Raw genomic sequence first — 27,660 nt, 5'->3', positions numbered from 1 at the left:
AATCCTGTTTCGTTTTTTGGTTTTCTGTTTCTGAGACAGTCTCGCTCTGTCACCCAGGCTGGAGTGCAGTGGTGTAATCTCAGCTCACTGCAGCCTCTGCCTCCTGGGTTCAAGCAGTTCTTTGCCTCAGCCTCCTGAGTAGCTGAGATTTACAGGTGCCTACCACCATGCCTGGCTAATTTTTTATATTTTTAACAGAGACGGGGTTCCACAATCTTGGCCAGGCTGGTCTTGAACTCCTGACCTTGTGATCCACCCACTTGGCCTCCCAAAGTACTGGGATTACAGGCAAGAGCCACTACGCCCGGCCCCAAATCCTGTTTTATCAGCAGGGTTGTGACTGGTGCTTGGGAAAAAAAAGTCCTGCTGATCTCTTACCTCAAGTTGAGGGAATTCAGGAGGCGAAATATGGTTCATATTTGTTTTCTGCTTCCACATTTAGAAGCAAATGAGAGGCCGGGCATGATGGTTCACATCTGTAATCCCAGCATTTTGGGAGGCCGAGGCGGGAGGATCACCTGAGGTCAGGAGTTCAAGACCAGCCTGGTCAGCATAGTTAAATCTCGTCTAAAAATACAAAAATTAGCCAGTTGTGGTGACACACGCCTGTAGTCTCAGCTACTCATTTGAACCCAGGAGGCAGAGGAGGAACTGAGATTGTCCCACTACACTCCAGCCTGGTCGACAGAACAAGACTCCATCTCAAAAAAAAAAAAAAAAAAAAAAAAAAAAAGCAAATGAAAGCCATGTGCAGCAGGCAGAGAGATGGACATCAAAATGTCACTTTTATAACTGATATGTTAAACTTGGCTCCATCTTCAAAATGCATCCAAAATCCATCTGCTTCTCACTACCTCTTCTGTGACCACTGCAGTCCAACCCAGCAGTATTTCTTGCTTGTGTTATTGCTAATAGACTCCTAACTGGTTTCTCTGCTTTTCTTTCCCGACCTTGCTGAACATAACAGTCAGAGTAAGGCTTTTACAGTGTCAGTGGCTTCCTTTCTTGTTTAGCATAGAAGTACAACATCATTATAATGCCCTGTCACCTTTCTACTCCTTACTTATTCACTCTGTTCCAGCCATCCCGGCCTCGGAGTTTCTGGTCCATGCCTGAAGCATGCTTCTGCTTTGGATATTTGCTACCAAAGAAGAAGCTTTTTGGGTATTCCATTTGCTGGAATGGAATACCCTTGCCTGGTTATGCATATGACTGATCTCTCTCTCTCACCTCTTGGATTCTTACACAACTGTCACCTTCTCAGTAAGACCTTCCTCGTTATTCTATATAACATTGCAGCCCTGCTTGCTACTATTTCCTTGCCTTATCTTCTCCATAGCATTTACCACTATTTAACCTTGCTCTCTATTTTGCTAATTTATTTTGCTCATTGTATGTTTCATACTTGACTGAGATTTTTTGAAGGCAGAGAGAGTTTTGTCTGTTCTGTTTAATGTTGTATCTCCAGAGTTCAGAACAGTGCCTGCCACACAGGAGCTGTTCAATAAGGATAGATTCTTAATGTGAATCTATAAAAGTTCTATGAAATCAAAGGTGGTATGTGGGAAGAATGAGATGGAAGCTGCAGAATAATTGGGTGTTCTAACCTGATATGTTAGAATAATGACTACCAGCTCCCCAAGTTCATTCAGCAAAATTCTTGAACTTAAAAGGTCCTCCGATCTCAGCTTCCCAAAGTGCTGGAATTACAGGCTCAGGCATGGTGTGTGGCCCAACAAAATGTTCAATGCCATATGATGCATTTTGTAGTCAGCCAAATTTTCCAAATCCACATCTCACTAGCTAATGCTTCACTGTGCAACTCACTTTTTAAAATGTCACTTGGCTACTGCTTCCATTTATTTTCTAAGGGAAATAATGCCTTCTAATATGAATTGAGCATTTACCATGTAATGTTTTAATCGTTTGAGTATATTATTTCATTTAACATTATATCACACACTTTTACAATTAAGGGAAGAGACTGGAAGAGCATAAGTAACTATCCCAAACAACGTGACTAGGATTTGACCCACATCATCTTTCCTTAGAGCCATGGCTCATAACAATGCTTTTATTCTGCCTTCTAATAGAAGCCATTTGGCGTGAACTCCAAAGTGTCCCTCTGCAATCTTTCCTGTCTTTCTTTCCTACCTTCTTAACTGAAAAGTTGTTACTTCTTCTATCTCAGGCTAATAATCTCATTCATATTTTAGAAGCCCACTCCTCTAATTATGTCTTATATTATCTTGAATCATTAACCTCTTCCTGTACACTGAATCCTTTTAAGCAAAATACAGATCTTAGTGCCTCCCCTCTAAAAATAAAATAAGACAAAAGAAAACAAAAGTAGACAGCTTTTGATTCATCCTGCAGCTGTGAATTCTGCTTCTCCCTGTGGTTACAGATCCTATTCTCTACTTCCTTTGGTATCAAGTCTGAACTCCAGGTATAGTTCGTAGCTGAACTATATATCTTCACTTGCCACTGGCATTTCCACATCAATTCACTCTCATGTAGTCCAGCTTATTTTGTGCCAAACATTCTGCTGAAATTATTCACACTTCTTAAGTATAAATGAATGTTCTTTGAGATATATTTTCTGCATCATTTGGTGCTGGAATCTCCCCTTTTCAAACTCTTATCATCCCTTATATCCTGTGATCTCAATGTCTTCTAATATACTTTCTTCTGTTTGACAGTTTGTTCTCCAGACGACTATTCCACTACTTACTCTATTCACATAAGGGTGACCAGGGTTCAGTGCTCAGCTTGCAACTGCTCTCATTCCATCTCTACTCTCTTTGGCATTCTCTTTGCTACCCCCGTAGTTCAAATTTTATGACTCCTATTTATGACTTCCAATTTTATGACTCATATTTATGTCTCCAATATCCCTCACTCAGACCTCTCCCCTCAGGTCCACATCTATATTTCTCATTGCCTATTGGACATCATAAACTAGATGGTGACAGCCATCTCAAGATCAACATGTCCAAAAATAAACACATGCTCAATCCTGTCATCCTTCCGCCAGTTAAAAATATCCACTCTTCTTCTGTTTGTCCTGTCTCCAACAATGTCTACTTTTCCCAGTCACTTGAATAACTCAGAAATATGATTCCCTAGGCCTCTTCCTTTAATTCACCACCCATAGTAAGTTGATCCCAAAGCACAATCCTACCTCTCAAATATTTCTTTATTCTATTACCTACTCTTCAGGCTTATTGGCAATGTGTAATTAAAGCACGGGTTATTTCTTGATTGGATTATTGTAACACCAAGCTCTCCTTACTGATTGGCTTAATGTTATTCGAGTCTCTTCCCAATCCATTTATCCTTCATTCAGATGTCACAGTAAATTTTCCAGAAATAACCTCTGCTCTTTTATACTGGCTCTTGTTATCCATCATGTCTAGGATAAAGTTCAAATTATCTTGTTGACAACTGTGTGAGACCTTGATTCTTGTCTTCCTAGTTTAAAAGAATTTTAACAAGAGACACACAGCAAAGGAGACGCAGCATAGAGTAATTTATTGTAAAGGAGAAAGAATACTTGAAAATTAAGTGCAGAATAGACAGTACACCCTGAGAGAGAGAGAAGGAGTTCAGGGTGAGCTACCCGTAAGAATGAAACAGCAAAAGACTGGCACTAGGGAGACTCACATTATGGGAGTCTTACATGATAGAGATGTTACTAGCAAGCATGTTCTGGGTGATCCTCTGAGTGCACGTGCACAGTAGCTGTACATGCTTGTTCGTACATCACATGTCTCATTAGCTCATCAATGTCCACCCAAATGTGTGTCTTTTACTGTTATAATGAGCAAAGCATAACTTTGAGGATGGGGGATATCAACATGCTCAATGCTCTCTACAGGGGAAATTCTCTACTGATGATAACTTTGCTTGAATGAGCTCAATTACAATATGAAGACTGAGGCTTACTGTGTTGATTGTGTGGTCATGACCGTTGCTGCATCCTGAGAATATGGTCACTTCCTTGACTACCTATCCTGCCTTACTCAAATTGCCCATATAAACTCTAATTGCCCAGTTTAGTAGATCTCTTCCCTACCACTTTCCTGGCTTCATGTTTTACCCCTTCCCTAGTTTCACCCAATGCACATAGCAGACTCCACATAAGAGCATGTGTGCACACACAAAAACACATTTCATATGCCAGCCATACTGAAATAAAATATAATTATCTGATGCATCAGATTCTGTTTCTATGCTGCATATATTGTACCTTATGGTCACCATAATATTTCTATTAGGACTGTTCCAAATTCTAAACATATAAATAAGTGTGCACAATTCAAAGATAGAAATATGCTATTATAAGTTTCTGGGCTGCTATACCACTCTGCTGTTTGTCCTAGAAAGAAGAAGCATTCCTATTTTTGATAGCCTGATTTTCAATCCAACTTGATGTTGAGATGTGGCTCACAAATGATAATGATGTAGTATTGTCTCTATAACCCCCTTGCTTTCTGATAGTCTTAACAGGTAGTTTTTCTTCCTCTGCCTTAGACTGTCAACTAATTTTGCAATAGAACTGCAATTCCAGACTTTTCTGCTATCATAAACTCTGTCAGTAATTACATTTACCACCCCATTCTTACTTATCAGTAGTAACTGAATTTACCACTCCATTCTTTCTTATCAGCAATAGGAGGAGAAAAAAATGACTTATTATTGAGTAAGTGAAGCAAGAACATTTTGAGTGACTGTTCTCCACTTCTGTAGAAACCATGTTGCTAATTCAAATAGAAGATACCAGGATCAAAAATAGTAGACAACTCAAGTATTACTTCACAGCAAATTCACCAACTTTTGATTTATCTTTCTTGTCTAAGGTCCAGAAGGACCAGAGATGAGACCTTAAATAGTTTGTAGCACTGTCAAGGACAAAGCAAAGACCCAACTGTCTGCTATGCTCCCCAAACTGGAGAGAGCATTTTTTTTCTTCTTTTTTTTAAATTTGTGATCTTCTTTTTCAACAAGTGTCTTATTAAATGAAACAAAGCTCTTACAGACAGTAAGAGTTGTGTTTGCTTCTACCAAATTCAAGAAATGGACCGTTTCACTCACATGATGGTTAGAGTTTATGCTAAACCAAATACAGATTCCCTGCCATGGGTCATAGGCAGACACACCCTTGCTCTCCAGATCTACTTGGGTAGGCTCCTTTCCTTAAAAGCTCAGGTTCCATATAGTCACTGCTTCTAGAGATCCTCCTCTGACTCTTATCTGAATTAGAAGACATCTTTCTGTGATCCCATTGTACCTATCATAACATTTAATATATGGTACCATAACTTAACTTTCTACTCTACTAGGACATGAAGAAAGGAATGGGTTGTGTTCAACTCTGGGCTCCCAGAGTCAAGCATTGTACCTGGAACACAGTATATAATTGTTAATAGATTGAAATATAGAGAATAAAGCAAGGAAGTGGAGGATAAAAAGAGGGAAGAGTGGGGATAGAAACAAAAGGAGGGAAAAGGGAAGTTAGGAAAATGGGTTTAATTACTTATCGGTACTGGACATCTCACACGTAAGCTTCCAGCCCATGCTGACAGGTAAATTCATTCCGAACCTGACCTCTTGGTGTTACAATGTTGAACATTACTCCACAGAGGAAGGGGGAGCTGTTATCTTTGCCCTCCAGTGGAGTATTATTTGAACAATTGGTGCTAGTGATGACTTACGTTTCCAAGACAGTACAATGAATTAATAATCTTAGTTTTAAAAAAGTCTTTAAATATTACATGACATATCATAACTCTACCAAAGCAACTGTTATGGTCAATTAGGTGAATAATTATTACTTTAAAAAGTCATTAAATGGTTTTAATGATGGACACTAATAGCTCCTTTGGAGCAGTAAGTTGGATCAATAATTCATATTTTAAAAACAGTCTAAATACATATTTTTACATTAGATTTTTAGAGATTTCTCAGTCAATATCTTCTGAAGAAATAGATTTAGATAGTTAGCAGTAGCAATTTTGTGAGTAATTCAATATACTTCTATGCCAATCAAATACACCATTATAATTAAAATTAAACAACTGTCTCCCGCTAAGCCTCTCTGATTGATTATGAAATAACTGTGTAGAAATGGAAGAAGTAGAAATTTCTATTACGTTTAAATTTTTTTTAAATTTAAATATATTTAAACAATTATAATAATTTATCACATTACTCATTTTTTTTAGTCAATTATTTCTTGAAAGAAATTTTAGAACATCTAAGGTGAAAAACTAATCACTAAATAAAGAAAATTTTATACTTATTTAATAGAAGCTTCCAAATATGCTTTAAGTTATATAATATTTCATGTAGAAATTTAAGATATGCTTTTTGTAAATAAGAGATTGAGTCAAATTAGAGGCAAGTAATTTGGACAATTTCCATTTTATACAGCTGCATAATCCCTTTGCCTTCTTACGTAATTTCCATTGTTTATATATTTTATTAGTGGTGGTTGTTATTCCCACATTTCTATGGATAATGGTCTTTTTAGATTCAGCAGGCACTTATTGATTGTTTACTATGTGAATAACAGTATACAAATCTTTTTTCTTTTCTTCAAGCATTATTTACTTAGCCATCCCAGTAACTCAAAATGTTTAATAGTATTAGTTTTTAAAATTTCTCAGTAAAGAAATTTTGGCTCAGAGAACTTTTAAATGACTTACTACACTCAGAAAGTGATAACAGAATTTGAATTTAGTCTTCTGAGCCTATGTTGAGTGTTTTCTCACTGGTCCAGAGCTACTCATATTTACCATTTCAATATGACAGAAACTTTGACAAAACACTGGGAATTACTGCCAAACAGATAAAAGACTCCAGATTTGGTTTTACCCCAAATTCCCTCCTCTTCATTTGAACAATGGAAATAGTATGTAGGAGACCAGAATGCCCCTTTAGCTTAAGAATTATTTTAAGCTAAAGGCAATTGAGAAGGAGCAGATATAAGAAGTGCTCTCTGCCCTCCTTCTATTTGCTTAAAAGCAGGACATAAACTCACAGAGGCAAAGTGTCCCTTCTCCCCTCTCTATCAGGAAAGGCAAAAGTTGATCATAGGAGGTAACTATAGGCCATTGTCAGCCTGAAGACCACACCAGAAAAATCTACATAAAAACTGCACTGCCGGGCGCGGTGGCTCAAGCCTGTAATCCCAGCACTTTGGGAGGCCGAGACGGGCGGATCACGAGGTCAGGAGATCGAGACCATCCTGGCTAACACAGTGAAACCCCGTCTCTACTAAAAATACAAAAACTTAGCCGGGCGAGGTGGCAGGCGCCTGTAGTCCCAGCTACTCGGGAGGCTGAGGCAGGAGAATGGCGTGAACCCGGGAGGCGGAGCTTGCAGTGAGCTGAGATCCGGCCACTGCACTCCAGCCTGGGCGACAGAGCGAGACTCCGTCTCAAAAAAAAAAAAAACAAAACAAACAAACAAAAAAACTGCACTAAGTTTATGTTATCTACCATTTATTTGCCTTCTCACAATTGGGTGCCCCGCAGACTCAAAGTTCTTTTTCTTTGCCCTGTCAGTTCTCTAAAAATTTACTGTTCTTTTTGTTGAATATGCCACATAAGCCTGAATTCAAAGCCACCTCTTTGAAAATTATTCATTCCCTGGGAATCTCTCATGTTATATGAAATGAACATGTTAATAAGCTTCTGTTTGTTTTTCTCCTGTTAATCTGTCCTTGTTACAGGAGTCCTTCCCAGCTAAGAACTCAGAGGGTAGAGAGAAAATTATCTTTCCTCCCCTACTAGTTGAAAAGGTAGACATTACTGAAGATTTTTCAGACGTCTGCACTTCACATCTTAACACAGACCATTGTAAAGCTCCTGTTTATTTGCTTTTTCAAATGTCCAACCCTAGTTTTGCTTTTTAATACCTTTCTCTTTCCTTGTATTTGCCATTCTTGCCTTAATCTGAGCATGCTCCCTTTGTCTCTCTCACTCTCCTTTCCTTCTCCTCTCCCCTTCTCTCTTTCTCCTTTTTACCCTTTTTGTTTTTGCTGAGGTATGTAGTCTTTCTCCTTTGATTTTTGCCCCTTCTTCCTACTTTTCTCTTCTACTGTTCAGCTCTCATTCTCTTTTGGAGGAGTTTATAATTTCTCATTTCTTCTTACGTAATGAACACAGTTTTTTTCTGTTATTTTCAAATGTCACCAGTCACATTAATCAAGGTCATTAAAGACATTGAAAGGGACCCTCCATTGGAAAGAATACTTAAGAAAGCAGTTTAGTGGCCCTCTCCTATTACCGAAAGTAATCCTGAGTGGCTTAGTACTAAGTAAATGGAAAGAGAGAGAGACAGACAAAGAGAGAACAAGAGAGAGATAGATGGGGAGAAGAGAGGGAGAGGGAGAGAGAGAGAGATTTTCCCAAGAGGGATATTGCTGAAAGAAATTCTTTCATTTTTGTTATGTAATGTTGATGAAGGTATGAAGAAATGTTAACGGCAATGCAAAATGTTATAATATTTCCTGATGTAAATGTTTGTACAGGTATTTAAGACTTTAAAAATTATATTTCCTTTACCCTGAAATTTCATTTCATTGCTATACTTTAAGAAGATGATTAGACAGATCACACAAGTGCATTATCTAGGAAATCCATTAGAGCAGTATTTACAGGTGAAATTGGAAATAGCTTAATTATCAGTAGACAACTAATTAAATAAATTATAGTATAGCCTAATCAAATATGCTGCATTATTAAAGTAAAAAGTAGATTTATAGTTTTTCAATATATGTTTCATGACTTTTTTGTTTTTTTAAAGAAATTATGTTTCAAAAGAGTAACTATAGCACAGTTCATTTTCTTTTTGATAAAATGTGTTTGTGTTTGTATATGTGTATGTACTATGCTTAGAATACATAGAAAAAGCCTAAAAGAAAGGTTAACTGGAGTTATCTTGGTAATGATATTATATATACACTCTATTTTCTTTTTTATGTGTCTCTCAATTTTATAAATATATGTAAAACGATTTTATGTGATTCTTTATAATCAGCAGAAAGGCATAAGTGCTAAAATACCATTAAAATTAATTAGCAGCAAAGTATAAACCTAAGAGACCTTTTTAAAAGCAAACAAGTGAAAGAAGGTTTACTCTACACAGAGATAACACATCCATGTGTTAGATTGAATTCCCTAATGCCAAAGCCTGAGATAATAACTTACTTGCCTGTAGTTTATTTGCAAAGTGATACCAGGGAGTGTGTGTGAGGGACAGGGGGACTGAATAGAAAAGGAGAGACAACACAAGGATGCTTTATTGAGTTGTGTACCATGATGTGTAACTGGTGCTCAATCTCTTTGCACCTTCTGCAGAGCCATAGAAAGTATGTCTTAGAACTGTCTGCTGTGAGAATAAAAAGAAGAGGAATCATTCATCTGTCCCAAATTCTATAGTCAAGAGAGGCTCTGCAGGCACTGACCCTTTTTACGCTTATGGACTGTATGAGTGCTGGTGAGATGACCCTGAGTATTCCATGTTAGGACATCAGAGAAGACCTGGAATATGTCTGGAGTACAACCCTGAGGCCAAGCATTGAAACCTACACAAAACTGGTCAAATCACTGTTTTTCAGTAAGAGGTGAACCTGATAGGACCTGAAGTGTGCTTGTGTTCTTTACTAAATCCTGAATATCATGGAGCCCCCTTTATCTTGGTGGCTAACCATACACTCTGTGAGGACTTACAAGAAGTTTACTGGAAGAATAGATCCCATTGCTGCAGTTGATTCATAAGTGGTGAATAATATAATTCATCTTTCTTCTCCATTAGTCATTTTAGATTTTCCTCTCCAATGACTGACACATTGTGTGCTTTAAGTATTTGCTTAGTGGGATAACCCCAAGGAAATGTTTTGTGGAATACTGCACCAATATATCAGGCATTCTCTGAGTTCTGATGCTGCTGGCAGAAGAACCATGGGTAGGGAAAGTAAATACATATCCATAGTAGGTGTCTGTTTTGATAAATATATATCAGTGTCTCCTCCAGGGTTGAAGCCGTTCATGTAGTAGACTTGGCTCTCAAGAGGTTGACTAGTCTCCTTGAGAAATAATAGCATGTTGATGGTTCGTTGCTAACCTTTGCAGCAGGAAATGTGGGCTTTAATTAGTGACATCGGTTAGATCAGCTTGATGAGAAGGAACCAATGCTGCTGATCTCATGCAAGCCTCCTTCTCTGCCACCAATGCCATTCATGGGCCCATTGCACCAGCATTAGAGTGACTGAAGAAAGAGGATGGCTGAATCATTCTGCCTACAGGATTTTGCAGTGCCTCCTCTGTGTTGCTTGCTCTGGGGGTATTGACTTGACATACAAAGATCCTTACACTTTGGGCCTTGCTCTTATATCTTACTACATGCCTTTTCCCCAGATTTCTTTATTTTAGATCTTCCAATTTTGTTCTTTTAGGTCTTTTAGCTACCAGTCAATGCTTTTGCTACTATCCAGGCCACTTCTTTGCAACAAATTCAGTAATCAACTGAGGTTCTCACAGCTCTGCCCACTACAGGGACTTCTCTTCACCATTGTCTTTTAGGTCCACTTCGGATGGGGTTCTAGTATGGCAGAACTACATTTATAGCAATGACTACATATTGTGCTGATCCATCTGGGAATGAGGCTAACATTGGTTTTTGAAAAATTAATTAACTAATTATTTTTTTATCCTCTATTAGATGGATATAGGAAATCCCCCATAAGACCAAATGACTGAGTTTAAAAAAAGTGTCACGGTGTCAGGGATGGGTAATATGGATTCCAGGAGTGGAAATATGGATTACTTGTTCATGTGATTGATTTGTAATTTCTAAAGTTCTTGGGCTCAATTCTAAGGGTATTATATCTACTGTACAATGAATTGTTGCCTGGCCTACCTGTTGTGGTGACTTGGTGTGATATGGTATGATAATATCCAGCTCCTGTTGTTTTTTGCTGATCACATAATCGCTTGTTGTCTAGTTACCAGTTTTTTTTTTTTTTTTTTTTAGAGATTGATATCATAACAGAAACTGTTTAAACTGTTTTTTAAACAGTGAGTGATTCTCTGGGAGAAAAGGAATGACCTTTCTCCAAAATCCTAGGAGTATGTCATGAAATTTTTCTATTCATTCTTGTCAGAAACTCCACAACGTCCTCATCTACTGTGACTCCCATTCGACTATCAAATCTGCGGGCCATATTGCCCAAATAGCAGGGCAGCAGGCAGCACAGACTGAACCTGCTGAAAAGCCTTCTTATTCTCTAGGCCCCATTCAAAATTGGCAGGCCTCTAGGTCACCAAAGTGTGGTGTGTAGTGACTCCAAAATTCAAGGAGACTACCAAGTGCTTTTATCTTAAAGGCAGTTTGTATAAACTGCCATATTTTGTCTTTTTCCTTGGAGAAAATATCTTCATATGCTTCACATTATTGAAGCTCTGAGTATATCACCAATATGGTAATACCTATATATAGATATATGGTGTATAGGTATTATATAGATATAAATAATATATGTGTCTGCATACACACACACATACCCTTGCATATATTTGAGATTTATCTCTTACTTATTGACATACATATATTTTATTAACATGCCTAGAGTGATTCCATATCCACTCACCATATCCCTGTTAACATAATGTCATCCATTTGCAAACAGCATGATATTCAGTGTAATATCAAGACAATTAAGGAATATATTGTGACAGAGCAAGAGAATGAATATGATCATGGGACAAAACAGTAAATATGCTTTCCTATGCAGTTACGAACTGTATTTGATCCTTGTATTTATAAAGATTTAGAAGAGTATATTTACCAGATCGATTGTTGCATACCTGTTACAAAATGCCTCATTGTTCTGTTCCAGTGAAGTTTTCTCATTTGGCATGGTAGCTGTGACTGGGGCTACTACTGAGAAAAACTCACGGAGCTCAATATCATCTGCCATTATGTATTTCATTTTTTGGGGACCCTGAGAGTCTATGATTGAAGCTATGATGGGCATCACCACCCCTGAATCTTTTACAGCTTTGATGGTGACATTAATCCCCAGAGTTCCTTTGGGAGATACTATTGCTTCTGAATTACTATCTTAATGGGTGAAGGGAGTTTCAGAGACTTCCTAACAGGGGCTTCATACTGTTTTCAGGTCAGAGTTGCTGCATTAACATTTACAATGGAACAATAAAATATTGAGAAGCACCCAAGTGGATCACTTTTATTCTCATATTTCTTCCTGCCTCTACTGTATAAAAACAGTACTATGTACTCTTAGTAATTAGGGTAAACTGCCCCTTCTAAAGAAGCTAATTCCTCTTCTTTCATGTTGATTTCTGTATGCAACGAGTACAAAGTGTCTTTGTAGCCACTATGACTTAATGAGACCCTTTCTGTGTCCTTTGGTAAGATTGTACCCACTATGGAAACCAGGCTTTCCAACCTTACATAGCCCAGAGCTGTAGGAATGGTAAGCCTGGAGTCCTTTAATGGATCATTCAGGATAAGAACCAATCCTAATTCTATACCTTTGTTCCTGGACCCATGGTTTCTTCTTATTGAGGGAATGATGTTGAAAATAGGTATAGTAGTCACCTCTCCCATTGCTATAAAGAAATTCCTGAGACTGATTAGTTTATTTAAAAAAAAATAGAGAGGTTTAATTGGCTCACATTTCTTCAGTCTGTGCAGGGGGCATAATGCTGGCATCTGCTCAGTTTCTAGGGAGGTCTCAGGCAACTTAACATCATGGGAGAAGGCGAAGGGGATGCAGGCCCATCTTACATGGTTGGAGCAAGAAGTGGGGGTAGATGCTACACACTTTTAAACAACCATATCTTATGAGAACACTATGATGATAACATCACCAAAGGGGGAAATCCACCCCCATGATCCAATCATCTCCTACCAGGCCCCACTTTCAACACTGGTGATTACAATTCAACATGAGATTTGTGCAGCACACAAATCCAAACTATATCAATGGGTCTCTGATTTAATGTATATTCCATATACTGAAGAAGAGCATTCATGATTTCAGAATGTACCTCTGAACTAGCTGTGGATTTGGAAAGGCATTCCAGTGCTCTTATGAGGGCAGCTTTTTGTGGATGATATGGTATGTGACATAATCACTTGTTACTATTAATGAAATCTAGGAAAGGAGCCTGGGGAGAGGAGAGCAGCATGTGGATGAGAAGAGTACATGCTGGGGAGAAAAAAATAGAAATGAACTTCATTAACATTAGGATGATTTTGTTAGATTTATCTGTCTTTAATTGTAGCCACCTTTTTAATGCATTATGTGTTGTTTGTGTAACTGAGGCTGATATGGAGATATAATAAAATTGATATGCAAATTTTTGAAAAAGTTCAAATCTCAATCAAATTTTTTATCCAGGAAGAATTTTTAAAATATAATGTAACAACTGAAGAGAGATGAATGAGGCTTCCAGGCAGGACCTAATTAATTCATAAACTAAGCCCTGAGTAGCCAAGAGTGGCTTGCATTTCCACTTTATTCAGATGGTCATATAATCAGTGTGAGAATGTCAGAGTTTTCAGAAAGTTTGAGGTGATTGGTCTTGACAATGACTTCCAGAGTTCCCACATTGTAAATATGATCAGGTAAGTGAAGTGACAGTTTTCACTGAGTTTGGAGAGAGTCTTTCCATCATTTAGCTCTGCCTTGGGATGTCATAATTCTCATATCATTTAGGTCACACCGCTTCACAGAAATTCAGTTAATTAATTGTGATTGGTTGGGATTTGAGCATTCACTAGAATTTGCATTTTTTTTTTTTTTTTTTGGCATCTAGAAGACAGTATCTGTAATAACAAAGGAGTATCTTGGGCTTTGTAAATGGAGAAGAAATATCTCAGGAGGGCCAGAATTCCAACCCCATGTTCACCTATACTGGTTCTACATTTATATCCTTTACCAAATAAACTTCCTAGTAGAAGTACTATTAGAGATTTTTATATAGTGTGTTTGATAGAAAATAGTTCTCAGTGAATATGTTAGCAAATATTTCTCTGAGACAAGCACACATGCATCAGTGGTCCCCTAAGACAGGTGGACAGATTCAGAAGTTGTTATGCCATTCCCTCATTGTATGTGCAGCTTACAGAAGTTTGGCACACCCACTGAAAAAAATATATAAATGGCCTGACCTCATGTTTAATGGGTATAGCTTCACATTGTGCACAGTATAGGAATTGCATTGAGCCAGATCACAGACAACTGAGGCAGTTTCTTTCTGATGGCTGGTATCATATAGAAGCATGTTGCTTCACGGGGTCTCTAAGCATAGGGGATCTGTCCTTTCTCCTTTCCCCTGCTTGTTTGGTCTCTTAGAGTTTGTAACATTAGTGGGAAGCTGAATTCCATGGTTACCCAAATTATAGTACATATGAGAAAGCTTCTTTGAATGTACTTTACATTTTGTGAAGGAATATTCTGTAAATATCCAAGATTCTATTTGCAGTATATTCAAGCACTCATTATTTTTCCAGTTTGTTCACATACCGCATAGAGCCAAGCAACATGAAAGAATAGTGAGCATAAACAATCTATATGTTTTACAATACTTTATGTACATGTTTATGTTAGACCTTCTCTATAAATAAGATAGAGTACAGTACTTTGGGCCATTATAGATTCCATTATCCCCTCAAATACTGAGCAAGGAAATAATTCTCTTTTATCAAATGGGCCAGTTGTAAAACAAATGGTGTCAGGAGTTTCATTTGTTCCAATGTGCTTGATGAGTAATAAGGAGGTGTTAAATTGAGTTTAATGGAAAGATTACTAGGAAGGTTGTCTCTTTATTGTGACCTGCAGGTTGTTTGCTTTCAGTCCTCTGGTTCTGGCAGAGTTGTGGTAAAGGTCTATATTTCTGCATAGCTAGCTATTTAGACTTAAGTAGTGTCAGAGGCTTCTAGAAAGCATTTCTCTTCAGGCATTCAATACTTCAAATAAACAGCATTTGCATCAAAAATTTATAACAAAAATATTAGGGAAAAAAGCAGATGTTTTTTCTTTAAACATTATTTGATTCAGTTTTTTTTTTTTTTTTTTTTTTTTTTTAAGAGCATGAAACTCTTCTACTACTTTAAGGATACTTCTCCAAATATTCTGGATGGGTGAAAAGATGGTTTTTTTTTTAAAAAAGAGTTTTATGTTTAACTGCACATACGTTTTATTACAATGAAAGTGAATTAGTTTGTTACAAACCAGTTTTATAGAAGTAACTTTGGTGGTTGAGAAATAACTTATTAGTGTTATTAAATTTACTCCTTAATAATGTATTGATATTTCTAATGGAAGTACTCAATATATACTAAGTTTTAGCTTTAAAGTATCCAAGAAATATTAACCATGAACAGATCATAGCCACTGTTGTTTTTGGAAGGCTACTGATGTTCTTGCATTTTAATTTACTAGAAACTGATCTTGAAAGAGAAATAAGTTATTAGATATCGTTCATTTTGTAACAAACATCAAAATTAGTCATGATCTTGACCAATTCACAATAACAGAGTAATCAGTTCTTCAAAAAGAGAACTCCAAACTATTAACAGTTTGATGTGAACAGTATTTAAAATTGGGAATGTGCTAGTTATCAACTTTTTTGCCTTTCAGCTCTAAATTTACTTTTTGTTGCCCTGCTTGTGATATTTCTTCCTTGCCTGTTACTTCAGTGTTAGGTTTTGCAGTAGAAGATGCAGGAAGGATGCTGCAGGAGGGAGGGATTCCTCTTCCCTTTGTGCTGTGCTCCTCGTCCTACTGGCTCCTGTGGTGCAGATGGGTATGCAAAGGACCCGGTGGAAACAGCATCTCTGAGGCAGTTTCACTGCAAGTACCTTGGGGCGGTATCTGGTTGTCTCACTAGCATCCCACTTAGGCATCATTTCTGTGAGTTTCTTAGCACCCCACCCCCCAACCCAAGGTGACTTCCAGGCGAGCATTTCATAGGTGCCCCACACAGCATTCTGATGGGTTCAGCAGCATCTTCTCATTCCATTCCCCTCCCACCCCACCCCCAGCAGCTTCCAGTGAGTTCCCTTGGAGTCCAACCAACTTTCTAGTGAGTTCAATAATAGCACTCTGCCATGGGCAGCTTCTCAGGGAATTTCACTGACACGATCATATAGTTCCCCACCCACCAGCCTCAGCTCACCGACAGTGGACTAGCTCTGGCGCAGGACAGTGCAGTGAGTACCCCTTACCTCCAGTGTGCTTCACCCTCACCTTGTCCAACAAAGTCTACACCGCAGCCTTGGGAAGGGGTCCCTTTCCAAGTTTGTGATGTTTTTCCCTTAGTACTTTCTTCAGCTCTAGCATATTCTTTAGAATTTTCTTTCATCTCCTGGAGTAGCTAATGTCCTATCAATAGTTTACATTTATTCATATTAATGCCTCTGTGTTTATGTTACTCTATAGCTTCTGTCTCCTGTGTGGACCCTGACTAATATGGGGATTGAATAGAATGTGGTGGTAATTACAGTAGTTTACCAAAAGCTTCATTTAATCATTTACTAGAAGAAATCTGTAATTTCTTCATGTAAAGGCACTATTTAAAAACATGACTACTTTTTAAAATGCTTTTGAAAACTAGGGGGAGCTAGATACATTTAAAGTAATAAATTTGTTTATTTTATTTTGGTTGAAATCTTATTTTCACATTTAGTTTTCTTATTTTCATACTGTTCATTATTATATATTCCTGTTTTTACTTTTCTAATGTTTAATGTAAATCTTGTTTATATTCTATGATTACTTTGTATATTTGTGTTTTGCTTGCCTTAAAACACAATACAATATTCTCAAATTAATGTTTTTGTTTTCCCTTCTAGGAGGACATTGTTCCATTTCCAAAAGTACATTCTTGGTATTTTGATAAACTATTCCCAAATATATATATATATATGTATATTTTGAAAATGCAAGCTTTTCTATGTAAATATATGAAAAATAATTCCTAATTTGCAGTCAATTGTCTACTTAATTTTAAAATTATTCTGACATAATATAAGCAACTCATTTCTTAACTCATTAGAGTGAGACTTTGTTTGCAATGTTCAAAGATCTACACTGATTCTAAATGATAAAGAATAAAGGGGCTAAAATAGTCTCCCTGGTGGAAAAAAAAAATTAGTTCCAAACATACATGGCAATATGTAGACAAAATAATTAGATTTATTTTTTCCATTTTGTTTAGTTTTTATCCTTTCACTGCTGTGTTTTGGTTTCAAATCTATCTAAATTTGCTGAGTAAAATGTGGTGATAATAGTAAGCTACCTCTGCACACAAATAAAGCTGCAGATATGAAGCTTGTCCACATCATAGCAGTCGGGGAATCTTTGTACCTTCGGTGTCTCATCTTCCTTTTCAAACCTACGTGCTAATATTATGGGCTACCTCTTTACTATCTTGTTTTAGCATCTTAAGCCTGATTTTGTCTTCTCAGCCCAGCCTCAACTTGAAATTTGTTTTCAACTATTTGATTGCTTTTTGATCACAAGGTCATCTCAGAAACTTTCTTGCACACTCTACAACCTGCAGTCTAGACCTGATGCTACCCCTCTATCTGGCACTTGATGTTAGAGTTACACTTGTAAAAGAAGAGGCTATTGGTCAAGAGTTTATTTCCTGCAATACTTAAAATTAAGGACCTTGGCTGGGCACGGTGTCTCATGCTTGTAATCCCAGCACTTTGGGAGGCTGAGGCAGGTGGCTCACCTGAGGTCAGGAATTTGAAATCAGCCTGGCCAACACAGCAAAAACCCATCTCTACTAAAAATACAAAATTTAGCTGGGCGTGATGGCACGTGCCTGTAATCCCAGCTACTCTGGAAGCTGAGGCAGGAGAATAACTTGAACCCAGGCGGCAGAGATCGAAGTGAGCCAAGATCGCACCATTGCACTCCAGCCTGGGCAACAAGAGTAAAACTCCATCTCAGCAGGGGTAAAAAAAAAAAAAAAAAAAAAAAAAAAAAAAAAAAAAAAAAAAAGAAATAAGGATCCTAAACCATAGTAATCCAATAAATCTCTTGACACTCGGAAAAACTATTAAATTATCCAACTGTGAGTCTTTCTGAACAAGCCCCAAAGCATGTTTTAAATGCTTCGGTCATGTACACATTATGTCTTCCTCACCCCAAACACATACTCGCAGACAGACACTCATATAACACACATCCACACACACACTCACAGACATGAGCTGCTAATGTAAATGACTAGAATCATAAGTCTGCCCTGCTCTTTGCTTAGGAGAACAGATTTTTGAAGCCAGGAAAGTGGCCATAATTTTTGACCCATGAAGATATTGAAGAGATGCCTCAGCAAAAGGCAAAGAATAGGGGTGAATTGTTCTCCTTCAGTGGTTCCCATTCATTGCCAGGCTTTAAGATCATCTTCGGAACTTTAAAAATTAATATCTTGGCCCAACTCCAGACCAATTATTTTAGATTTTCTGGTGGTGGGCCTGGATATTAGCAGTGTTTTACTTAAAAACTTTCCAGGTAGTCCTGATTTGCAACCAGAGGTGAGGGCAACTCTCAATTCTTCTGTAATTTTAACTCCATGGCCTCCAATTTTAACCTGAGCTAGACTTGCAGTGGCAGCAACCATACTAGACTTTCCTTGCTGACCACCGTTTAGCTAATTTTGCCACGGTATTCTTGCTTGCTAACAATTGGTCCACTAATATTTGTTGAGATCTGCTCTCTCAATAAATATTTCTTGAGACTATTTTGGGTTCTGAAAATAAAGAGGTGATGGAAACACAGTCCCTGCCTTGTTGAATAGCAGGAGAAAGAAGATGATTAAAAACAATAACAAATATCTATATCATATGTCAAGTGTTAATAAAACATGCTATAATGGAAAATCAAGCAAGGTAAAGCACTAGAGAGTGCTGGAGAGCAGAGATTGTTAAACTATGTTAGATATAATGTCCTGGAAGGTGCCTTTTTAAGATGATATTCCACAGGAATATCAAAAAAGTGAATGAATCATGTTGAGATTTTGGGAAATATGCTTTTAGGCAAAGATAAATAACAAATTTAAACTCTCTGAGGACAGAAGCTATTTTTAAGCAGTGCTCAGTGAAAAAAAATGTTTAAGTGGTATGTCTAATAAATATGTAGGTGGTCTTTGTAGAAAATCTTGCAAATTGCATTTTCCTTTTTAAAAATCAACTTTGTGGAGATATAGTTAGCATTTATAAAATGAATGCATGTTATGTGCGTAGTTTGAAGTTTGGAAAATGTATATATCCATTTAATTATTTCCAAAATCAAGATACAGAAAGTTCCCTTGAGCTCCTTTGCCCTCACACTCTCCACTCTATAGACTACCAATGATCTAAATTCTATACTATAGACTCATTTTGTCTACTTTAGAGCTTCATTGAAAGGGGATCATACTGTTTTTTTTTTTTTTTTTTAATTTATTTATTATTATTATACTTTAAGTTGTAGGGTACATGTGCATAACGTGCAGGTTTGTTACATATGTATACTTGTGCCATGTTGCTGTGCTGCACCCATCAACTCGTCATTTACATCAGGTATAACTCCCAATGCAATCCCTCCCCCCTCCCCCCTCCCCATGATAGGCCCCGGTGTGTGATGTTCCCCTTCCTGAGTCCGAGTGATCTCATTGTTCAGTTCCCACCTATGAGTGAGAACATGCGGTGTTTGGTTTTCTGTTCTTGTGATAGTTTGCTAAGAATGATGGATTCCAGCTGCATCCAAGTCCCTACAAAGGACTCAAACTCATCCTTTTTTATGGCTGCATAGTATTCCATGGTGTATATGTGCCACATTTTCTTAATCCAATCTGTCACTGATGGACATTTGGGTTGATTCCAAGTCTTTGCTATTGTGAATAGTGCTGCAATAAACATACGTGTGCATGTGTCTTTATAGCAGCATAATTTATAATCCTTTGGGTATATACCCAGTAATGGGATGGCTGGGTCATATGGTACATCTAGTTCTAGATCCTTGAGGAATCGCCATACTGTTTTCCATAATGGTTGAACTAGTTTACAATCCCACCAACAGTGTAAAAGTGTTCCTATTTCTCCACATCCTCTCCAGCACCTGTTGTTTCCTGACTTTTTAATGATTGCCATTCTAACTGGTGTGAGATGGTATCTCATTGTGGTTTTGATTTGCATTTCTCTGATGGCCAGTGATGATGAGCATTTTTTCATGTGTCTGTTGGCTGTATGAATGTCTTCTTTTGAGAAATGTCTGTTCATGTCCTTTGCCCACTTTTTGATGGGGTTGTTTGTTTTTTTCTTGTAAATTTGTTTGAGTTCTTTGTAGGTTCTGGATATTAGCCCTTTGTCTTGAGACGGAGTCTCGCTTTGTCGCCCAGGTTGGAGTGCCCTGGCCTGATCTCGGCTCGCTGCAAGCTCCGCCTCCCGGGTTCACGCCATTCTCCTGCCTCAGCCTCCCAGTAGCTGGGACTACAGGCGCCCGCCACCACGCCCGGCTGATTTTTTTTTGTATTTTTAGTAGAGACGGGGTTTCACCGTGTTAGCCAGGATGGTCTCGATCTCCTGACCTCGTGATCTGCCAGCCTCAGCCTCCCAAACTGCTGGGATTACAGGCGTGAGCCACCGCGCCTGGCCAAAAGGGGATCATACTGTTATGGAAAGAATTGTATCCCCCCTCCACCAGATTCATATGTTGAAATCCTTATACCCAGTGTGACTGCATGCAGTGAAAGGGTCTTTAAGGAGATAATTAAGGTTAAATGAAATCCTAAGTTGGGGCCCTAAGCCAATATGACTGGTATCCTTATAAGAAGAAAGAGAGACACCAGGAATATATGTACACAGAAAAGGACCTGTGAGGACACAGCAATAAGGTGGCCACCTGCAAGCCAGAGAGAGGCTTCAAGAGAAACCAAACTTACTGACATCTTGATCTTGGACTTGTAGCCTCCACAACTGTGAGAAAATAAATTTCTACTGTTTAAGCCACTCAGTTGGCGATTTTGTTATGGCAGCCCAAGCAGGCTATGACATGTATCATATGCATGCGTTTGGGGGTCTTGTTTCTTTAAGCATATTCAATTTGAAATTTATCCTTGTTAATGCATGTATAAGTATTTTTTTCTTTATTGCGGAATAGGATTACATTGCATAAGTATATCACAAATTGTTCACATGTGGATAGACGTTTGAGATCTTTTTAGGGATATTATAAATAAAATGGCTATGAACACTTTCATACAATTTGTTTTTATACATAAATTTTTCTTTATTTCAGATTAATACCTAGGGGTGGAATTGCTGGTTTACATGGTAAATGTAAATGTACCTTGATAAATAATTGACAAGCTTCCTTGCAAAATATTTGTATTAAATTACATTTCCACTAGCAGGGCATGAGTGTTCCAGTTGCTTCCCATCTTCATCAATAATTGGTGTTGTCAGCTTTTAGTCATTGTAACAAGTTGGAAGTAGTATATCATTGCGAACATTTCTAGACTTCCAGAATGCTTTGGGGCCTTAAATTTAGATTGGTGGCAGAAAAAGTTACTCATAAGTGCCATAGTGCTATAGTGGCCTCATTTACACTATCTTTTTATTGCTTTAAGAATAAAATTATTTCTGATTGTAATTGTTAAAACAGTAGAGTGTCTCCATAATGAGAATTAGTAACAGTCAAAGCATTTTTGAGTGTTCAAGAACAGGTGAAGTCACATTTAGGCTCTGCTACTTACTGGTTGTTAAGTTATAAGCAAGTCACTTAATGTTTCTGGGATTCATTGTTCCAGATCTGCAAAATAAATTTAATAAATAGTTACCTCAAAGATTTGTTGTTAGAATTACTTATAACATATATGGGTCATAGTTACTGAACAGTTTTTTTGTGTCAGGCATTTAAAATACATTATTATGCAAAACATTTAAAATACATTATTCTATTCTCTAAACAACTCTTTGGAGTATGGTACGTGATTATTTTTGTCTTCAGATGGTGTATTAGGGTTCTCCAGAGAAGCAGAACCAATAGAGCATGTGTATGTATGTATCGTGTATGTGTGCGTGTGTATATAGCATGTGTGTGTGTCTATATATATATCATATATATACATATATATCGTATATATCTCATATATATGAGAGAGAGGGATTTTAAGGAATTGGCTCATGTCACTTGCAAGGCTGGCAAGTCTGAAATGTTCAGGGCAGGCTAGTAGGCTGGAAACCCAGGAAGGAGTTGCAGTCTCTGATGCAATGGTAGCCTTCTTTCTCAGGAGACCTCATTCTTTTTCTCTTAGGCTGATAAATTATTGGCTGATAAATGATTGGATGAGGCCCACCCACATTATGGAAGGTAATCTGTTTTACTGGAAGTCTACTGGTTTAAATGTTAATCACAACAAAAAAAATACCTCCACAGAAACATGCAGACTGGTATTTGACCAAACATCTGGTTACCATAACCAAGTTGACACATAAAATTAACTACCATAGATGGTAAAACTGATTCACTAGAAAGTAGCCTGTTAAAAGTCGTTTAAGGTGTAAGTGGTAGAAGAGGTTAGAGTTGAAAACAGACAATCTGATTCTATACCTTGGGTACTTAACCATTACATTTATTGTTTTAACATCTGGCACAATCATTTTACTTTGGTAGGAAACTGCCTTTGTTGAGAAAAGTGAGGTCTAGAGAGCCTGAGTGGAAGGTTGAGAAACAAAATCTACAAAAAAAAACAAAAACAAAAACAAAAAAAAAATCATCATGCAAAATAATTAGGAGATAACTATTTTTATTCTTTCACAGAGATAGAAGGGAAAGAATCAGATGAGAGAAGAAAAGACCGGGAGCATGGAGTGATTAAATCAGGACATTTTTTGGACTACACGGGAAAAGGTCAACACAATTCCACTGAACAAGATGGCTGAAAGGCATGTTGTAAGCCATGATGCCTACTGTCCCAGCTGAATGTGATTGCATTGCCCACACCCACATGCACATATCCACACTTACTTTGTGCCATGTAGCACACTGAGGGCTCGCTAAGATTCAGAGAAAAGTGTCTTTATTAATAATAGATTACATGACTTTTGTTGCTGGCCAAGATGGAGGACAGTGATCAGATTTACCCTTCCACCTGAAACAAAATTGGGAAAAATAGATGAAACAGCCTTTGTATATTGGCAATCTCCCTGGGTCGAGACTGAGCTGAGAGCCCAGGAAGGCCAAGGCAGTTAGAATTCACACGGGTGAATACAGTGTTTTAGGTAGAGAGGGAGGGAAAGATACAAAACATCTTCACTTCACAGATCTTCTAAGGTCTTCCTAGACTCCTAATTGCAGCTCTGATTAGCCTTGTATGTGAGGATATTACACAAGACCAGAGACAGAACCACCTGAAAGGAGGGAGGGAACAATAGCTGTATCTCCCATAAGGCCAGGAATGGTTTGTGTTAACACTAGCAAGAGTATAAAATGTTGAAATTCAAGGTGAATCATATAGAGTACTCACAATGGTATTGCCTGTATAGTGGAGTAAAAGTAACACTAGATCAAAGGCTTTTCTAGTTTAAGAAAAGTTAAAAAAAGGACAAGCCTGGAAAGGATGAAACTGTTTCTACATAACATGGCTGTGTCCTAGGAAATACCTTAAGAATATTTATAGTAATACAAAAATTCCAGATTCAAGATATGCAAATTCAATCAAATATTACCAGGCATGAAAAGAAGCAGGAAAACGCAACCCATCATGAGAAGAAAAAATCAATCGTTGAAAAAGACTCAGAAGTGACACTGATTATAATGTTGATAAATACAGAAATTAACACAATTTAATATTCCATATAGTCAAGAAGTTGGAGGAAAGATTTACTATATTAACGAAGATATAACAGAAACCAATATCAAACTTCTAGAGGTGAAAACTGTATCTGAAATTTAAAAATGCACGAGCAGTGATTAGCAGCAATTAGACTTCGAAGAATAAAAGATTAGTAAATTTAGAGATACAGCAACGGAAACTATCCAAAATGAAATAAAGATTGAAAACAAGAGAAAAACTCTATGTTGCAGATACGATTTTGTGTACTTTACATATATTACTTTATTTAATATTCACAAATTCTAAGATACTATTATTATCGTAATTTTACACATGAACAAACTGAAGCACAAAGAAATTCATAAATTCATTAACAAAGTCACGCATTAAATGCCTGAGCCTGTGTCATATTGCAGTCAGTTGGTCCAGAGTTCTGTAATCTTATATCCTACTAAAAATGGAATCAAAGCAAGGGAAGCATTAATCTTAAAACAGAAATTGTAGCTCTGAACACTGCATTTAAATTCTAAAGCTACTGAGTGATTTATAAACTCAGTGTAAGATGATATTGTGGTTTTGGTATGAGTTTTATCTGAACTGTGCTATCGGTGGGTTCCTAAGTATTATATTCCCATTTACAAATTCTCTTTGTACAACTGTGGAGTACTAATTCTTTTGTACACTCATAGCATTTTTTTTTTTAAATATGATTTTCATTGATTCTTATCCATATCAGACTTGTTTATCCTTTTCTTTTTAAAACTAAATTATTAAAAAGAATACTTATGTAAGAAATAAAATAACAATAACAAAAGCAATAGATAACACTTAAATACTCATGTCTAACCACCATTCCATTGAATATCCTTCACTTTGGAAGGCCAAGGCATGTATTGGGCAATATGGATTATTGCCACTATAACTGTGTACGTGCATGAGTTTTTTCAGGGTATATGCCTAAAGCAGAATTGCTGGGCATATGTATGTGAATTTTCAACTTTCTTCACAGGCAGTACAAATTGTTTTTCAAGGTTGTTTTCTCTATTTAGACTTCCCCAGGGCGGTCTGTATTGATGCACAACTCCACAAAACTTCATATTTTTTTTTTCCTTTCAGATTTTCCCCCTTTTGGGTGTGAAATGGTGTCTTATTGTTTTTTTTTTTTTTTTTTTTTTTTCTTTTTTTTTTTTGCAATTGCCTCCTCTCACCTTTGTATCTCCAGATCCTGGAAGAGTTACTTCAAGATTCTGTTGGCAACACTGGGTAATTTATTCATTGAATGGGTAAATAAAGTTCAGGATTTAGTACTGGTTGATTAAAAGAATGATGCTATTAATAGAAATAAAGAAAAAGAGAAATTTGGGAGAAATCTGATGGGATTGTTTCTGTGTAGGGCAGGGAACTCTTAAAAAAGCTGAAATAGACTGAATACCTATTTTGTCCCTTAAAACACGTAATGGCCGAGTCAATATTAAAAATTCATATATCACCATGATCTCTTTGTATTATTGGCTCCCAAAATTCAGTCCAGTATGTAAGGATAATTCTATTTGCAGCATCTTATTTTCTTAAAACTAATTATTCTCTTCATAGCAGACAAAGAAAGAAAATCATCTTGTCTTGATTTAATATTTTAAAAGTTGGCAAGAAGTATATGCAAGTTGTGTGTATGTGTGTGTGTGTCTTTTAGCCATCACTAATATTAAGTTCATTGAATTTTTTTTTATGATTAAGACTGCATGCTGAGCTAAATGAGTCAATTGTAAAAAACCTGTCCTGATGATGAATCACCCATTGTTTTTAAAAGAAGATGTAAGCAGTGCTAATGCATACTTGAATGTAAGAACTATTTCACTATTAAAAATGTAAGTGCCCTTAGAAGTAGAGAAAAACATTAAGACAAAAAAAGCTGAAGCCATAGTAAACTGACCTAGTCTTATGGCTTACAAAGCAAAACACAGTTTTAGGATTACCAGTGGATTAATAAATGCCTGTGTAACGGAAAGTTTTAATTCAAGGAATATATTTAACCTGGCTATGCAATGAGCTCTATGTTTAATGAATAATTGTGCAGAACCTCACTTTAATTTGGTTATGCCTGCCTGGGCACTCCAGCATTTCAGCATATCATTAGATTGTCATTTCCACACACTTACAACTATTTTCTTTTGAAGAAAATAATGGTATAAGAGTACTTTGATGCTGTCCTTTTTAATGCTGGGGAAAAAATTTCAAACATATTGTGTTTGTTTTGGGATAATCTTTATGCAAAATCACAATCCTTTCAATATCTAGGTAAGAACTATCATTCTACATAGAGTGAAGTTCATGACTGGTACAAAAAGTGATTGGTATTTATTTCACTTAAAGATGTAGTAAATTTGAGAAATAAAAATCAGTGTTACAAGATCCTGAAATACCTATATGTGTTCATTTGTGTATTAGCAGAGTTATCTTATTAGATTCATTAGTATTGGCAAAGTGAATCTGCTCTTCAGAGGATAAGCCATAACATTGGCAAATTTCAATAGAAAGAGTAAGTGGGTAAAGGGAAAACTAGCAGCATTCGTATTTTCATTCATTTATTCACCTGTTTTCTCATCAGTTTTTAATCTCTAATGAATTTACTGAGTTTGTGTTATATGTGAATTTCCATGGTAGTTGTTGTTATGGATTGAATTGTATCCCTGCAAATTTATTTGTTGAAATTCTAACCCCCAGCACCTCAGAATGTGACCGGATTCAGAAACAGGGTCCTTGTAGATATAAGAAGTGAAATTAAGGTCAGATCTTACTGAGGTAGTGGGTTCTCTGAATCCGATATAATTGGTGTCTTGAATTAGGGACCCACTTTATATGATTGGTGTCTCTATGAAAAGGGAAAATTTGGACATTTGGACATAAACCCACACACAGGGAGAATGCCCATGTGCATATTGCTGCCAGAAATTTAGGAAGTACTGGAGACTAAGAGACAGGTCTGGAAATTATCCTTCCTTGGCACCTTCAGAAGTAACATGGCATGGGCCTCCTGATACCTTGATTTTAAATTTCTTTTCTTTTCCTTTCTTTTTTCTTTCTTTTTTTTTTTTTTTTCTGAGACGGAGTCTTGCCTTGTTGCCCAGACTGGAGAGCAGTGGTATAACCTCAGCTCAATGTAATCTCTGTCTCCCGGGTTCAAGAGATTCTCCTACCTCAGCTCTCCTAGTAGTTGGGATTATAGATGTCCGCCACCAGGCCCAGTTAAGTTTTGTATATTTAGTAAAGATGGGATTTCACCATATTGGCCAGGCTGGTCTCGAACTCCTGACCTCAAGTGACCTGCCTGCCTCAGCCTTCCAAAGTGCTGGGATTACAGGAGTGAGCCACCACACCCTGCCGATTTTAAATATTTGATCTCCAGAACTATGAGACAATAAATTTTTATTGTTTCAAGTGACTCAATTTATGGTGCTTTGTTATGTAGCCCTAGCAAACTAACACAGGTGGGGGTTGCATTACAATGGGCTCTTCATGTCTTTTAGGGAGCTACAAATGCACAGTATAATTAACATAAATAATTAGCATGAAGCAAGAGCTTAAGAGAATGGTGCAGAAGAGGTCCTATGGAATTTCAGAGGAAGAAATGCACACAAAGTTACTTTTACCTCCAGAGACACAAGATAGACAGGCAGGGTGATACTGGCAGTATAATTGTTTTGGTATAGGGAATAGTTTTGCTTCTTTTTAAAAAGTAACTTGCTTTTATTTTCTAGATTTTTGTTTCATCTTTATTTTTTAGAGCCAA

This window comes from Macaca thibetana, chromosome 11 (genome assembly GCF_024542745.1).
Source record: "Macaca thibetana thibetana isolate TM-01 chromosome 11, ASM2454274v1, whole genome shotgun sequence".
Lineage (NCBI taxonomy): Eukaryota > Metazoa > Chordata > Mammalia > Primates > Cercopithecidae > Macaca > Macaca thibetana.
Note: the sequence above shows the minus strand (reverse complement) of the source record.